Source organism: Elephas maximus, chromosome 2 (assembly GCF_024166365.1).
Source record: "Elephas maximus indicus isolate mEleMax1 chromosome 2, mEleMax1 primary haplotype, whole genome shotgun sequence".
NCBI classification, from domain to species: domain Eukaryota; kingdom Metazoa; phylum Chordata; class Mammalia; order Proboscidea; family Elephantidae; genus Elephas; species Elephas maximus.
The window spans coordinates 36,735,242-36,750,846 of record NC_064820.1 but is presented as its reverse complement, the minus strand read 5'-3'; the positions used below and the strand labels follow the sequence as shown (position 1 = coordinate 36,750,846).

The 15,605-nt window shown below is 45.4% G+C and overlaps 1 protein-coding gene across 4 annotated transcripts in view; it reads right to left on the bottom strand.

The window, feature by feature from the left end:
- PDZD2 (PDZ domain containing 2) overlaps positions 1-15,605 on the bottom strand; it is a 575,078-nt gene that overhangs the window by 451,293 nt on the left and 108,180 nt on the right. The window contains exon 1 of one of the 4 annotated variants that reach the window (XM_049861662.1): positions 4,380-5,120. The exons of the other annotated variants lie outside the window; for them this stretch is intronic. The gene's annotated coding sequence lies outside the window, so the exon portion shown is untranslated. Of the gene's footprint in view, positions 1-4,379; positions 5,121-15,605 lie in introns of those variants that run through there. 4 annotated transcript variants of the gene reach the window in all.

Sequence of the window (15,605 nt, the reverse complement as noted above, 5' to 3'; positions counted from 1 at the left end):
AAAAAATACCAATGCTTGGGTTGGTTATACCTCATACCTCTGTGGCATCAGTGTTTAAATTAAAAATACCAGTGGTTCTCATCTATTCGCTCAACAAAAATTTTCTGAGGGCCTACTATAGGCCAAGCATTGCTGTAAGTGTTGATGATACAATAGTGAACAAAATAGAACAAAAAAATAAAAATACCTTCATAGATTTTTACATTGTAGTGGGGAAGGGCAGACAGAAAAACAACTTATGTATGTAAAATATGTGAAGTGTTAAAAAAGAAATAAAGAAAAAAGACAACATGACGCTAAAAGCTGAGAATTGGGGTGTGAAGTTGTGGAGTGGGATTTGCAGTGTTGGAATAGGGTGGCCCAGAAGACTTCATGAGAAGGTGCCATTTGAATCTAGACCTGAAGGAAATGAAGGAGCCATTCTCTCAGCTACATGAAGGAAGAGCATTCCAGGCAGGTGGAACAGCAGGTGCAATGGCCCTGAGGCAGGAGCAGGCCAGTGTTGCTGAAGCAAAGTGAATGACAGGGAGAGTAACAGAGATGAAGTCAGAAAGTAATACCAAGGCAAGACCACCAAGGGCCTCCTGGTAGGCTGTGTAATGAGTCTGGCTTTTACTCTGAGATGTGAACCTACAGGGAAGGTGTGAGCAGCGAAGTGACACGAACTGACTTAATCATACTGGAGCCATTCTGGCTGCTCTACTGAGGACATCCTGCAGGGTGAAAAGGTAAGCAACAGCTATTGGTGAACACCTAAAATAGTCCGACTGAGAGATGAAGATAGCTTGGATAGGGGAGAGGTGATGAGCAATGGTCAAATTCTGCATATATTTGAAGAACTAAGCAGACATGAAGCATCTGGAAGGGGCAGGGGTGGGAATTAAGAAGCCGGCTTTAGACATTAAAGTCTGAGATGACCATTAGACATTCAGATGTCAAGTAGGTAGTTATTTATGCAAGTGATACAATATGGAGATGTATTCATAGGACTTCTTGACTTACAGAGAACACTAAAAGCCACATGGCTGAAGGATACTACAGGTCATAAATGCAGAAAGAAAAGACAAGAAGTGCAAAGCCTGAGACCTGGGGCCCTCCAGCATCTGGAGGTCAGGGAGAAGAAAAGACATTCAAGAAGACTGGGAAGGAATGCTGGCCAGTACACAAAGGGGGAAGCCTGGACAGTGTGGTGTCCAGAAGGCCAAGGGAAGGAAGCATTTCAAGAAGAAGGGAGGGATGAACCACATGAAATGCTTTGAGGGATCAAGTAAGAAGCCCAGAACCGATCCCTGGATTAGCAACGCGGACGTCTTGTGCAGCCTGGATAAGAGCAGTCTGTAACGTGCAGTGGGGTGGAGAACCACTTCTCTGAAGGGTCATGTTCTTCCGGACTCAGCTTAAAATATGTATCGAATATCTGCCTGCCATATTAGACTCTAAGGACCCAGCACACAGTAGGACTCAAATAAATATTTGATTTACTGAATGAATAGGTGGGGCTGCAAAAGTATAATGTTCTTTAGGTAGCTCATGAAATAATTTTAAACAGTCAGTGTGCAAAGTGGAAATCTCTCCCTTTAGAAAAAATTGTTGCCGGAAGCATAACTCTAAGGCAATTCATGTGCCGTATATCCTAAACCATAACTAATACTGCTTCAGATTTCCTCTCCCCCCTAATAGATTACAGACTCCTGAAGGGCAGGACCATTTCAGGCTACACTGATCTTCACGGGTTAGCTCTAGGCTCCTCCAAAATGTGACTATTGTCCAGGTTCTTCTCTCCCACCCAGACTTGCCAGTCTGACCCCAGTTTCATTTATTTGAAAACCTTCAAGGACCTATGTTCCAGGCACGGTGCTAGGTGCTTAAGTCACAGCATCAAACAGGACATGGTATCTGTCTAGAAGAACCTTCCGTTCTAATCCTTCTGACTCACAGCTGATAACGGCTCAAGAAGCGACTGGCTTCACTTTGATTTTGTGTGTGTGTGTGTTTTATTTTTCTAATTAATATTTTACTGCATTTTGGGTGAAAGCTTACACAATACATTAGGCTCCCATTTGACTATTTCTACACAAATTGTTCAGTGACATCAGTTACATTTTTCACAATGCGTCAGCATGCTCTTTAATTGTGCTCTGGTTGTTCTATTTTCAGCACTGCAGGTTCCCTGCCCCCTTGTCTTCTCATCTTTGCTAAAGTTAATTGTTGACCTTTTGGTCTCATACAGATGGGCTTTCAGTAAAGCACTGTACTTACGGGTTATATCCTTTGTTTCATGTGTTTGGCTTCATTTCGGATTGAAGTGCACAACCCCAACCAAACCCACAAGTGACAGCGCACAGTGTTACGAGGGATCCGATGTCACTCAGGCCTAGATGCATTTCTAACGGCATACACCAGAGGGGATTCGTAGACAGTGCCACATCCCCAACAAAAGGTAGGGTTAGGAGGCTCACTAAGTTCTTGAAACAATGCTTTCTCCATTGTTCTTCGCCTCAGCTCAGAAGATATGATATGATTTGATTTGATATTTATTTTTATTCCGCATGCACAGAATAAACCAAAATCAGACCCATTACCATCAGATTATTCCAACTGATAGGAACCTTAAAGGACAGAGTAGAAGTTCTCTATAGGGTATCCAAGGCTATAGTCTACAGAAGCAGACCGCCACATCTTTCTCCCATAGAGCAGCTGGTAGGTTCAAACAGCCGACCTTTCCGTTAGCAGTCAAGCGCTTAACCACTGTGCCACCAGGTCTCCTCAGGCACAGAAGAGGAAGTACATATATCTTATTCTTCCTATGTAGCATGTGCTAAATAATTGTTAGTGGAATTAAAAAGAAAAAAAAAGAAGCTGGTGTGGGGACAGTGAGGACAAAGCGTAAGCTCTAGGAGAGAACTGAGTGTCGTGATGGATAACAGTATCACCTTCTCAAAATGTTTGCCAAGCTTCCGTGGTTTTCAGTGGCTTTATGGGAAACTTCACCTCCTATGTGCATGCCTGTTGTTAACAAAGCTTATGTGCTGAGTCAAGATGAAGATGAATAAGCAGCAGTGGAAAGAAGAGTTACAAAAAAATAATAAGGATAAACCCTTGAAAACATTATGCTGAGCAAAATAGGCCATTTGCAAAAGGACACATACTGTATGATCTCCCTTATGGGAAATAAGCAGATATATAGAGACCAAAAATTCTCAGTGGTTACCAGGAGTGGAAGGCAGGGGTACCAGGGAGTTTCTGCACAGGGGGCAGAGCGTTTATGTTAGTGGTAGCGGAATAATTTGGAAAAGGATAGTGATAGTGGTTGCACAACATGAAGAATGTAATCAGTGTCGCTGAACTGTTGTTGTCAGGTGCTGTCAAGTCAGTTCCGACTCATTGCGACCCTATGTACAAAAGAACGAAACACCGTCGGGTTCTGTGCCATCCTTATGATCTTTGTGATGCTTGAGGCCATTATTCCAGCTTTTTCGATGATGCTCTACTTTACCAAACATGATGTCTTTCTTCAGGGACGGGTCCCTCCTGATAACATGTCCAAAGTATGTGAAACAAAGTCTCGCCGTGCTCACTTCCAAGAAGCATTCTGACTGTACTTCTTCCAAGGCGGATTTGTTCATTTTTTTGGCAGTCCATTGTTTATTTAACATTCTTCACCAACACTATAACCCAAAAGCATCAATTCTTCTTCGATCTTCCTTATTCATTGCTCAGCTTTTACATGCCTATGAGGCGACTGAAAACACCTTAGTCCTTAAGGTGACATCTTTGCTTTTCAACACTTTAAAGAGGTCTTTAAAAGAGACACTGAATTATACATGTAGAAATTGTTGACAATGTGGTTTGCTATGTATATTTTCACCACAATAAAAATAATAGTAAGTCCAACCATTCCAGTGCGCAGGTTTCGGCATGGATTTTAACCAATGGAAATCCAGATGCGCTTCTTGAACCAACAAATGAGAGCTGGGTGGGTGGGGATTCTGCACATCTGCCCAGCACACACCATTCATCCCAGGCTCCACGGTGACTACCCACCTGCCTGTTAGCAGGAACAATGAGCAGCTCCTCTGTGGCTTATGCTAAAAACAAAGGAGGCTACTAGTGAGCGACACTTTACATGCACAACCCCCAGGCGAAGTTCTGCTTACCATAGCAAACCCACCTGCGACAGAAGAGGCGATGCACATGACGTAGCAAGTGGTCAGAGCTCCGCCTTCTTGAAGGAAAGCAGGTTTATTTGCCAGATACACTAATCAGCCACTACAGCCCTTTCCACAAATAAAATCTCAACCTACGTTTGTGAATCTTGGCCCTTCTCATAATTACTACTTGCTTGAAATGTAAGAGTTTCTTGTTTGATGTTTACTTACCTGGATGCTGATGTAATTCTCAAGACGGAACTTATTTTTAAAAGGATGTCCAAGAACAGGGAAGGAAACTAATAACTGTTTTCTTTTTCTCCTCAGTCTCAACATTGGCAGAGGTTTCTTTGAAGTCCCTCACCTGACAGGAGCCCTCCTTTTGGCCTCTTCCGTGACTGGCCCAAAGCTGGGGACAGAGAAATGGCCCATTCAGGAGAAGGTCTTGCGACCATCCTATCTAAAAATGGGGTTCATGTTCTCATCCTATACCAAACTACAGAAAAGTGTTGGTGTGTGTTATAGATTAAATTGTGTACCCCAAAAAGAAATGTCGAAGCCCTAATCCTCAGCTCCTGTAAATGTGGCCTTATTTGGAATGAGGGTCTTTGAAGACGTTATCAGTTAAATTAACATGAGGCAATGCTGGAGTAGGGTGAGTCCCTAATCCAATATGAATGGTGTCCTTATAAAGGAAGACATACAGAGACACAGACAGAAGGAAGATGGCCACGTGAAGATGGAGACTGAGACTGGAGTCACTGGAGAGACTGGAGTCCCTGGGTGGCGCAAACAGTTAAGTGCTTGACTACTAGCCAATAGACTGGCAGTTCAAACCCACCCAGAGCTGCCTCAGAAGACAGGCCTAGCAATCTGCCTCCAAAAGGTCACAGCCTTGAAAACCCTACGGAACAGTTCTTCTCTGCACACATGGGTCACCACGGGTTGCAATACACTCCATGGCAGCTAATAACAACAACAGCCCCAAAGAGGTTTTAAAAAAAAAAAAAAAGGAGAAATGAGCTTCTTAGCTTTCTAAACTGCAGTCTCAGGACCGATTTTTCAGAGAAACAGTACATTAAGAATCTGAATAAGTATATTTCTTCCTTGTGTTTTAAAAATCTTTGTCTGAGTTTATGAACAGGAAAATGAATTTTAAAACTCAGAGTTCTCAAGGAACTAAGCGGTTCCTACTTCTCAGCGATTCTGTATTGAACAGTGGTTAAGAACACAGACTTAGGAGACAGAAAGCTGGGTCCAAATCCTCGCTCCAGCTCTTCACAGATGTATAACTTCGAGGAGGTAACTTCATCTTTCTGAGCCTAGGTTTCCTTATTTGAAAAATAAGGATAACTGGGATCAGTGCCTGGAATGTAATCAGTGCTCAATTGCTCAAAAGGTATTTGTTGAGTGCCTACCGTATACCAGGTGCTATTGCAGGCAGTGGAGACATGGGGAACAAGAAGGTCCTTGTTTTGATAGAGCTTACATTCCAACAAGTGAGACAGACAACAAATAAATCAAAGACTTTATTTCATTGCAGAACACAGGTAATGTGATAGAGGGTGCCTTTGGGCAACCATTTTCAATTACATGGTTGTGGAGAAGAAGGCCTATGAAAATCTGGAGGCAGAAGCTTCCAGGCAGAAAGCTCCTGCTGGTGTGTTCCAGAATAGAAAGAAGAATGGTGTGTCTGGACATAAAGAGGATAACAGAGGATGTCCTGGGAGAGCAGGTCAGGGCAAAGGGCTTGGATTGTATTGAAATGGCAAGGAGAAATACCCAGTTTTAGGCTGGGGTAGGGAGGTGACAAGATTTGACTGTGTGCCCCCAGGAGGCCCAGTTAGGAGACTACTGTAGCAGCAGCGCTGGGACACGATGGTTGCAACCTGAACTAGGATGGTGGTCACAGAGAAGGGGGTGGAACCTGGAGGAAGGGTCAACAGGGATTACTCAGGAATTTGGTTGCGGGGTGTGAGCAAAAGAGAAGAATGAAGGGGGTTTCTAGGTTTTTGGAATGAGCCTTTGGGTGGATGGCAGTGCTGTTCAGTGAGATGGGAGGGGGAGAGGGAAAAACCCCCCTGAGGGAGAAATATCAAGGATTCCATTTTGGTCACATTAGGTTTGAGACGCCTATTACACACTCCTGTGGAAATGCCAAGTGGGCAGTGGGGCACGTGAGTCTGGAATTCAGCGGGGAGATCAGGGTTAGAGGAATAAATCAGGCGGGCAACAGCATATGACCGAACACCAAACCAGTCGCCATTGAGTCGACTGACTCAGGGCCATCCCATGTGTGTCAGGGTAGAATTGTGCCCCATAGCGTTTTCAGTGGCAGATTTTTCAGAAGTAGATCACCAGGTCTTTTTCCTGAAGTGCCTCTGGCTGAACTCAAACCTCCCACCTTTTAATTAGCAGCCAAGCGCATTAACCATTGGCACCACCCAGGGACCTCCAACAGCCTATAAACCAGTTGATGTCAACTCAATTCTGACTCATGGCGGCCCCATGTATGCCAGAGTAGAACTGCTACATAGGGTTTTCAATGCTTGATTTTTCAGAACTAGATTGCCAGGCCTTTCTTTGGAGGCCATTCTGGGTGGACTCTAACCTCTAAACTTTTGGTTAGGAACTGAGCATGTTAACTGTTTGCACCACCCAGGAACTCCCCAACAGCATATAAACCAGACCCAAACCCATTGCCGTCAAGTTGATTCTGACTCGTAGCGACCTTGGAGGACAGAGTAGAACTGCCCCATAGGGTTTTCAAAGAGAGGCTGGTGGATTCGAACTGCCAACCTTTTGGTTAGCAGCCGAGCTCTTAACCACTGAGCCACCAGGGCTCCCCAACAGCATATAGATGGTATTTAAAGCCTTGAGGCAGATGAGTGGTCCTAGGGAGGAGGAGGATAGCCAGAGGAGAGGACTCAAGGCCTAGTCCTGGCAAACATCATAAGACAATGAGCATCAGTTGCTATGCTTTTCAGCATTCTGGGAAGGAGGATATTGGCCAACCATTGATATCAGCATCTTTTTATCCACCTATCCACTCACCCATCCTTCCAGCCAGTCATTTCATAAACAGTCACTTAGCACAGTTTCTGAGAGGCAGCAGAGAGTCCTGGTCAGGAATGCAAGCTCTGCAGCCGGCCTGCCTGTATTCAAATCCCAGCTCCCGCAATTCCGAGCTGTGTAACCCTGCAGAAATTCGCTTTAACCACATTGTACAGCCATTTCCTCATGTGCAAAAGGGGGCGTCATGGGGGGAATGGTGGCCCTCAGGAAGATAGGCCCACGCCCTGGAATCTGTGAATGTGACCTTAGTTGGAAAAAGGGTCTTTGCAGACGTAATTAATGATCTCAACATGAGATCATCCTGGATTATCCAGGTGGCCCTAACTCCAATGACAAATGTTCTTGTAACAGACCCATAAAGGAGAGCCACACAGACGAAAGAGAAGACAGACACACAGAGGAGAAGGTGATGTGAAGGTGGAGGCAGAGACTGGAGTGACATGGGCATAAGGAACACTGACAGCCACCAGAAGGTGGAAGAGACAAGGAAGAATCCTTCCCAGGGTCTCCAGAGTGTGCGTAGCCCCGCCAGCACCTTGGGTTTGTATATACACTGCCAAAGTGAGGTCTCAACCTCCGGATTTTAGACTTCTGCCCTCCGGAACTGTGGAAAAATACATTTCTGTTGCTTTAAACCACCAAGTTTGCAGAAATTTGTTATGGCATCCTTAGGAAGCTAATATAGGCACTAGTAACAGCATGCACCTCATTGGGTTGTAATAAGAATTAAATGTGTCTAGAGCAGAATTGGTCAGATAGTGACCACTCAAGCAAGTTTGACTTTCAGCCACATTCCAGACACAGCGCTGGGTTCTGAAGAGGTTGGGGAAAAGGCAGACCATCTTCAGAGGTCCTCAAGCTAAAGATGGAGCCCAGGAAGCTGAACAGATGAGGGACCAGAAATGCGGGAGGGATGCTCAGGTGCCATGTGCATCTCCCAGGTGTAAAAAAGACTGAACTCTGCTCCTTAGCAGTCACCAATGGATGAATAAATAAGCCTTACATCTGCTCAGGTTTTTAAAAGACAAGGAGTGGGTCCAGAGAGAGGTTAATGCAAGCCTTCTCCGTAGCTGCCCTTCCTCTCACCATGTCACAGTCTGCTGTCTCGTCAGAATCCGTGCTGATGAGGACACTCAGAGCGAATTTTCTGGGGACAGCTGTCTGTTCTTTTAGCCTGATGATGTTGGGAATAACAGTGACCAGGGCGGGGGAGGGGTGGGCGACGGGCAGTGGACAACTGTGGAGGAAAGCTACGCCAATTCTGTATGCTGGGTGATTTTGTAATGACGTTTGCATGGCCGCTTTAGCCTTGGAAGTTAATTTTCTTCACCAGGAGACCCATCTAGCACAATCTAGTTTTCCCCTATACTCTATAAATTACACTGTGCCAAATATGGGGGAAAATTCAACTTCAGGACAGCTGAGATCAGACGTTTATAAGTCTCCAGTGGCCAACACACAAAAATCTAATGAGTTTATTCACATCTTGCTGTATCAAACCTGGCTCCTTTCTCATCTTGGGTGTTGAAAAAGAAATATTCACATACTGAAAAAAATTTGTGACTATATTTGATCACCTGCATGCAAATATTCTTTTTGTTGTTCTTAGGTGCCATTGCAAATATTAGGAGGGCCAAAACCAAAAAACCAAACCTGTTGCTGTCAAGTTGATTCTGACTCATGGTAACCCCATGTGTTATAGGGTAGAATGGCTGTAATCTTTACAGAAGCAGATTGCCAGGCCTTTCTTCTGTGGCACTGCTGGGGGTTCAAACCACCAATCTAGGTTAGTAGGCGAGCACAAACAGCTTGCTCCACCCAGGGACCTTCCAGAAATAGAGTCATATGGAAGAGTGGAATTACAGTGACATCCAGGACATATAAACAGGGTCAGGAAACACTTAATGTTCACAGAATGGAAAAAGCCAGATCGCTGAACACACTTCAGTGGGTGAAGTCATCGGCATTCTTAAAGGGTGAGAGGAATTACTGGGTGCTCAAATTTGTATATACCAAACCTAAATATGGCTTAAACTGAAACACACTTGTCTCTCTACTCCCCAGTAACAGAGCCACATGGAATAGCGGAATTGCAGAGGCATCCCAGGATGCATATATAGGACAAGCCAGCTCCCATTAGCCGGGCACCTAAAAAGTACTGCCCTTTGGTGAAGGAGACACACACACAAAAAAAAACCAAACCCGTTGCCGTCGAGTTGATTCCAACTCAAGGAGACATAGTAGATGTTCATACTATCTTCCCCCTAGGTATCCCCAGATCTGATCGGGAGTGACTGTACGTGGTGGCGTAGCGGTTAAGAGCTACATCTGCTAACCAAAAGGCAGCAGTTTGAATCCACCAGGCGCTCCCTGGAAACTCTATGGGGCAGTTCTACTCTGTCCTACAGGGTCGCTATGGGTCAGAATCGACTCGACGGCAATGAGTTTGAGTTTTTTTGGTAGCTAGACAGGCCCCCAGGATGACAAAGCTCCCAGGCACCCTGTCTCCTCCCACCACCTTCTCCAGATGCCCAAGGGCCTCTCTTGGGAGACAGTCCAGTCTCTCCACCCTCTACTGAGCACACCCTGATCCAAAATTGCCCTCTCTGCTACCCTTCCTCCCAGCACAGCTTCTATTCCCGTAGTCAGCAGATCTCAGCGAGGGAACGGTCTTTGGATTTCCACAGCACTAAGTATGCCCTGGAAACCCTGGTGGCGTAGTGGTAAGTGCTACATCTGCTAACCAAAGGGTTCGCAGTTCAAATCCACCAGGCGCTCCTTGGAAACTCTATGGAGCAGTTCTACTCTGTCCTGTGAGGTCACTATGAGCCAGAATCGAGTCGACAGCACTGGGTTTGGTTTGGGTTTTTGGTTTAAGTATTCCCCCTGATCCTGGTTGGCATCGTGCTCTGCCTGTGTGAGTGGCATCTTTATTTTTAGCAAAGGAGAAGGATCATCCTTCTGAGGCCAGGACAACAGGGGTATGTGTTTTAACTTGAACGAGTGGGTTTAGGCAGCACAATTAGTTAAAGCCTGGTGCTTGCAATGCCGAGTACTAGAAGTGTCCAGATGGTGATAAAAATGAGAGCAGCAGTGGCTCAGCTCAAATCCATTTCCACTCTTGCTAAAATACCTCAGAGGGCCCAGTCTACAGCATCATTCTATTAAGGGCGAAAAATGCCATGCAATTTCCTCCTCAGATGCCCTTAAAGCACAAGAGATCTCATCCTGAATGAGCTAAATTTACTTCAGTCTGAAGGCAAGGGATTGGACTGTACTCTTTCAAGGACTTGTAAATCCTTAAGGGTTTGTGATGTTTTATCCTCATGTGGATATCTAAGCATTTCAGGCCACTTCGGACAACAAACGTTCCCCTACCTCCTTGCTGCTATTTCATCCAAAAAAAAAAAAACAAAGCTTGCAACAATAAACCAAAAACCAAACCCACCGCCATTGAGTAGATTCTGACTCACGGCAACCCCAAGTGTTACAGAGTAGAGCTGCCCCACAGGGTTTTCCTGACTGCAGTCTTAAAGGAGGCAGATTGTCAGGACTTTCTTCCACGGCACCGCTGGGTGGGTTCAAAACACCAACCTTTAGGTTAGCAGTCACGCGGAAACTGTCTGTACCACAAGTCCTCTTTGCTGTAAAGAGATTACCCCCAGCCCTGCTTCTCCAAAGCCTTTTCACAGGTCCCAGAGTGTTTTATGAGCCATAGAACCACTTTATAACCAAAAAAAAAAAAAAAACCCAAATCATCCAAGAATAACTTAATCTGCCAGATGTTCAATGCTATTTGGTTTCATGAGATTGCTCTATAAGGAGAGTTAATTCATAAGCTCCTAATTTTCTGCATGCCAACAATCCAGACCCTGTTCCCTCAGGATGTATTCATGTAGGTAACGCACGCCTGCAGGGCCGGGACTTTGCAGGACAGCGACTGTTTCCTGGCCCCTTTGAGAGTGTAGGGGAGAGGGGATGCTCCTGGCATCCAACAGGGGCACAGCCAGGGACAGGGCTCTTCCTAGAGCTGGAGAGACTTATAAGAGAAATGTGTCTTCTCTGCACATTTACTGCCTTAACAAGCCATCTCTTGGCTCAGCCATGTTCCTGGACCACAAAGGGCTTCTTCAACTATTGAGTTTTCAAACCATAAATGCTCCCAGTGTTTTCTTGAACACGTTTGTAAATAGAAGACAGAGCTCTTAATAGCGTAGACAATTCAAGTCTGAAGCAGACAACCTGCCTGGCTTCAAATGCTGCCTCTGACCAGAACTGTAGAACTCATGGGAAATGTATCCTTCTCCTGTTCCATTTTTTTTCCATTTCTAGAATACAGCTCTTACGAGATGAAGAATTACAAAAACTTAAATGTGATGAAAGGAGCCATGGTTCTAAATGGAGCCTATGCGTAAGCCCAGAGAACCACACAACACCCAGGCATACACCATCTAGATGAAAAATAATTTTTTAATTATTTGAGGAAAAATTCCTACACTTCTATTTCCTTAAAAAAACATTCTGCATATTTCCCCCAATTTAACTTAATTTGGCACACATCTATCGAGGATTTACTAAATCAAGTTAAGTGCTCTTTTTCCTCCCCTCTTCACTAATAGGTGAGAATATTTATTTCATCTAAGTATAATCAAAGACCCCTTAATAAAACCAAGAGGGTCAGCAGACTTTTAATTCTTCCTCATCCACCTGCATTTTGCACAACAGCCACTGAAAGACAACAGTTCCCTCGGTCTGGAAATTCTAGTTGGGGCTCTTGTTCCAGTTTTGCTTGGGCTGGGCCAGGTTCTCTGGGCCTCAGCTTCCTAAAATGCAGGAATTAGCAAGTATGAACGCATCATCTCCTTCCAAGCCACAAAGAAGGGGAGCATACCCAGGTTCTTCTTGCTTTGAGCCCTGGCAACCTGATCTTTGCGTAAGAGAGGCAAGTGAAACACAGCTACACCCACTGAAACAAGCCAACAGATAAAAGGTGGGAAGAGGGTGGCGAGACTGCTTGGCACAGTCTCCAAAGCTGAAAGCAAGCCTCGGTCAGGTCCACTAAGGAATCCTGCCTTCAGCATTCAACCAGGCCCTCACTGACTTCAGGGAGCAGTTTATTCATTTCTCAACACACTATCAAAGACCCTTACACACCAGGTGCTGTCCATGAGGGGTTTGCACACACAACACAGTGTCTGTCTTGGTTGTCTAGTGCTGCTGTAACAGAAGTACCACAAGTGGGTGCCATTAACAAACAGAAATTTATTTTAGGAGTTTAGGAGGCTAAGGTTTGAATTCAGGATGCCAGCTCTAGGGGAAGACTTTCTCTCTGTTCCCCTTTTGGAAGGTTCTTGTCTCTTCAGCTGCTGCTACCTGGTTCCTTGGAGATCGCCAAGGCATCTGTCTTAGTTATCTAGTGCTGCTGTAACAGAAATACTACAAGTAGATGGCTTCAACAAACAGAAGTTTATTCTCTCGCAGTCGGCTCTGGAGGAAGGTCCTTTCATCAGTCTTTCCTGGTCTAGGAGCTTCTCTCTGAGCAGGAACCCCGGGTCCAAAGGACATGCTCAGTTTCCGGTTCTTCTTTCTTGGTGGTGTGAGGTCCCCAGCTCTCTGCTTGCTTCCCTTTTATCTTTTGTAAGATAAAAGGTGGTGCAGGTGTCCACACCCCAGGGAGGCTCCCTTTACATTGCATCAGGGATGTGACCTTAGTAAGGGTGTTATAATCCTACCCTAATCCTGTTTAACATAAAATTACAATCACAAAATGGAGGACAACCACACAATACTGAGAATCATGGCCTAACCAAATTGACACATACTTTGGGGAGACACAATCCAACCCATGACAACATCTATCTTACCCCATCTCACTCTCTGCTGTCTTGTTTAATCTCTTTTTATATCTCAAAACAGACTGACTCAAAATACACCCTACACTAATCCCGCCTCATTAACATAGTAAAGACAACGCATTCCTAAATCAGATTAAAACCACAGGAACAGAGGTTAGGATTTACAACACATATTTTTAGGGGACATAGCAGTGTCTCTTTCTAGTCCTCCCAAGAACAACCCTGTGAAGTAGGTACTGAACCAATTTTACATATGAGGAAACTGAGGCACCAAGATTTCAAATGATCCAGTCGGCAAGTCGTTCTCTACAGTGCCAACGTTCCAACCAAAGTCTATTCCAATTCCGAAATCCTTCCTTTCTCTCTGGGACCCCACGAGGTGTTAGATTCAAGCCCCTGGCCGGCTGCAGCCTTCTAGCCTGTTCCCATCAAGCCCCAGCCTCACACAGCATTCTTCCAGCTCTTGGCAGATGTCACCCTCCTGTTTTACTGACCCCAAAAAACCCAAGCCAGTTCTTACTCACGGTGATTCACATCAGAGTAGGACTGTGCTTCATAAGGTTTTCCGTGGCTGTGGTCTACTGGGAGGAGATTACCAGGCCTTTCTTCCAAGGTGCTTCTGAGTGGATTCGAACTTCCAACCTTTTGGTTACTAGCCAAGTGCTTAACTGTTTGCATCACCCAGGGACTCCATTTTACTGAGAAGATCCTCGATCTCTCTGCATCACAGGCACTTTCTCTCTCTTCCTCTAGCACCCTGCCCATCCTCTGCTTCCCTCCAACCTCCCAGAAGAGGGGAGTGCCAGTTTTTTTCCTTCCTGCCACATGCTCCTGATTATCTCTGAACTCCTCCCTCCCCAACACCTGCTCTTCCGCACCTTCACTCCCTCCCACTTCTCTTTTGTTTACCAAATGCCTGGGAGGGAGAATTAGGGGACTCTCCCAAATAAACCTTCCCTCAACTCTACCACCCCCTCAAAATACTCTCTGGAATTTTTTATGTGTGTGTGGTAAACACATTTGTAACAAAACAGCTGCCATTTCAACCATCTTCACATGTACAGTTCAGTGACATTAATTACGTCCATCATGTTGTTCGACCATCACCCTTATCCTTTCTCAAAATTTTCCCTCACCCTTACCAGAAGCTCAGTGTCCCCTAAGCAATGAGTCCTCCTTTCCCCCTCCCTCCCACCCATTCCTGATAACCACCAATAGACTGGCTCTCTATACCCTGGCATATTTTAGATATTTCATGTAAGTGGGGTCATACAGTATTTGTCCTTTTGTGACTGATTTATTTCACTCGGCATAACGTTTTCAAGGTTCATCCACATTGTGGCTTGTGTTAGGACTTTATTTCTCTTTTGGATTCTTTTTAACTGGCAAACTTCTGGATCCAGTGATCTCTATCCCCCACTTTCACTGCCTCAGCCACCATTCTCTCCTTCATCCCAGCAACCTAGTTCCCATGACCGAGGTCACTCACACACACTGTTCTCAGTCACTGTCAATGCCCTTTTCCCATCATCCCCCGGGATCCATCTATCTCAGGCTCTCCTGCCTCTCTAACTGTTCACCTACTTCCCTCAGGGGCTTGCCTGCCTGGCTCTTCCTACCTGTTAAACACAAGTCTGTCCTCAATATCCTCCTGATAACGTGGGGACACTTGGGAGGGCAGAAGGAAGATATCAAAAAACACTGGGTCTTCAAGTCTGTCCTTTTAAAGAGATTCCGCTCCACTTTGGGTTTGGTCCTGATCTTTTTGTGTGTTTCTCTTCTTTGGAATTCTCCACCTTGTGGTTGGTGCAGTCAGAGGGAACTGGGCCTCCTTTCAACAAGGACCCTTTTCCCACCTCCATGGTCTGGGTGACTTAGACCGCATGACATAGGCCAGAGGAGTATCCCCAGCTCCATGGTATCTCGTCCAGCCCACTGTGCCTGGAGCTTCCAAGTCAGGGTTGGAATAAGACCCTAGAATACAATCAGGGAATGTGGAGTGTTCCCTCTGCCTCTTTCCCTGCCTAATCTGAGGAGGTTGGTAGGCAGCTGGTGAAGGCTTTATCTGGGCATGAATAAGATGAGGTCCTAAAGAACCAGGCCCAGGACAGTGGGACGAATATACTAAGAGGGGTCTGCAGGACCAGAGTGGTGGCCAAAGGACAGCTCAGCATTTCTTGGGCTAGAGCAGCAAAGAATTCAGAGGAGCAGGGACTGACGCTGGGTATTGAAGAGTAAGGACAGGAAGACCAGGGGAGAAAAGGAATTCCAAGATCACTCACCGCCATTACTACCACCACTACCCAAGGAAACCAGCACTGTAAAGGCAGACAGCAAGACAGATCAGGAGGTTTGCAGCCTATGTGTGTGTGTTGGAAAAGCAGGGAACATAGTAGAAGTTTGGGAAGGCATATAGATTTTTGGTTTGTTGAATGATAAAACACCAAACTGCTCCCAATTTCTGTCAGCTGTATTAACGCTCATAACCTTTGATCATGTTTGTTTCTTCTCTCACTCCAACTCCAAC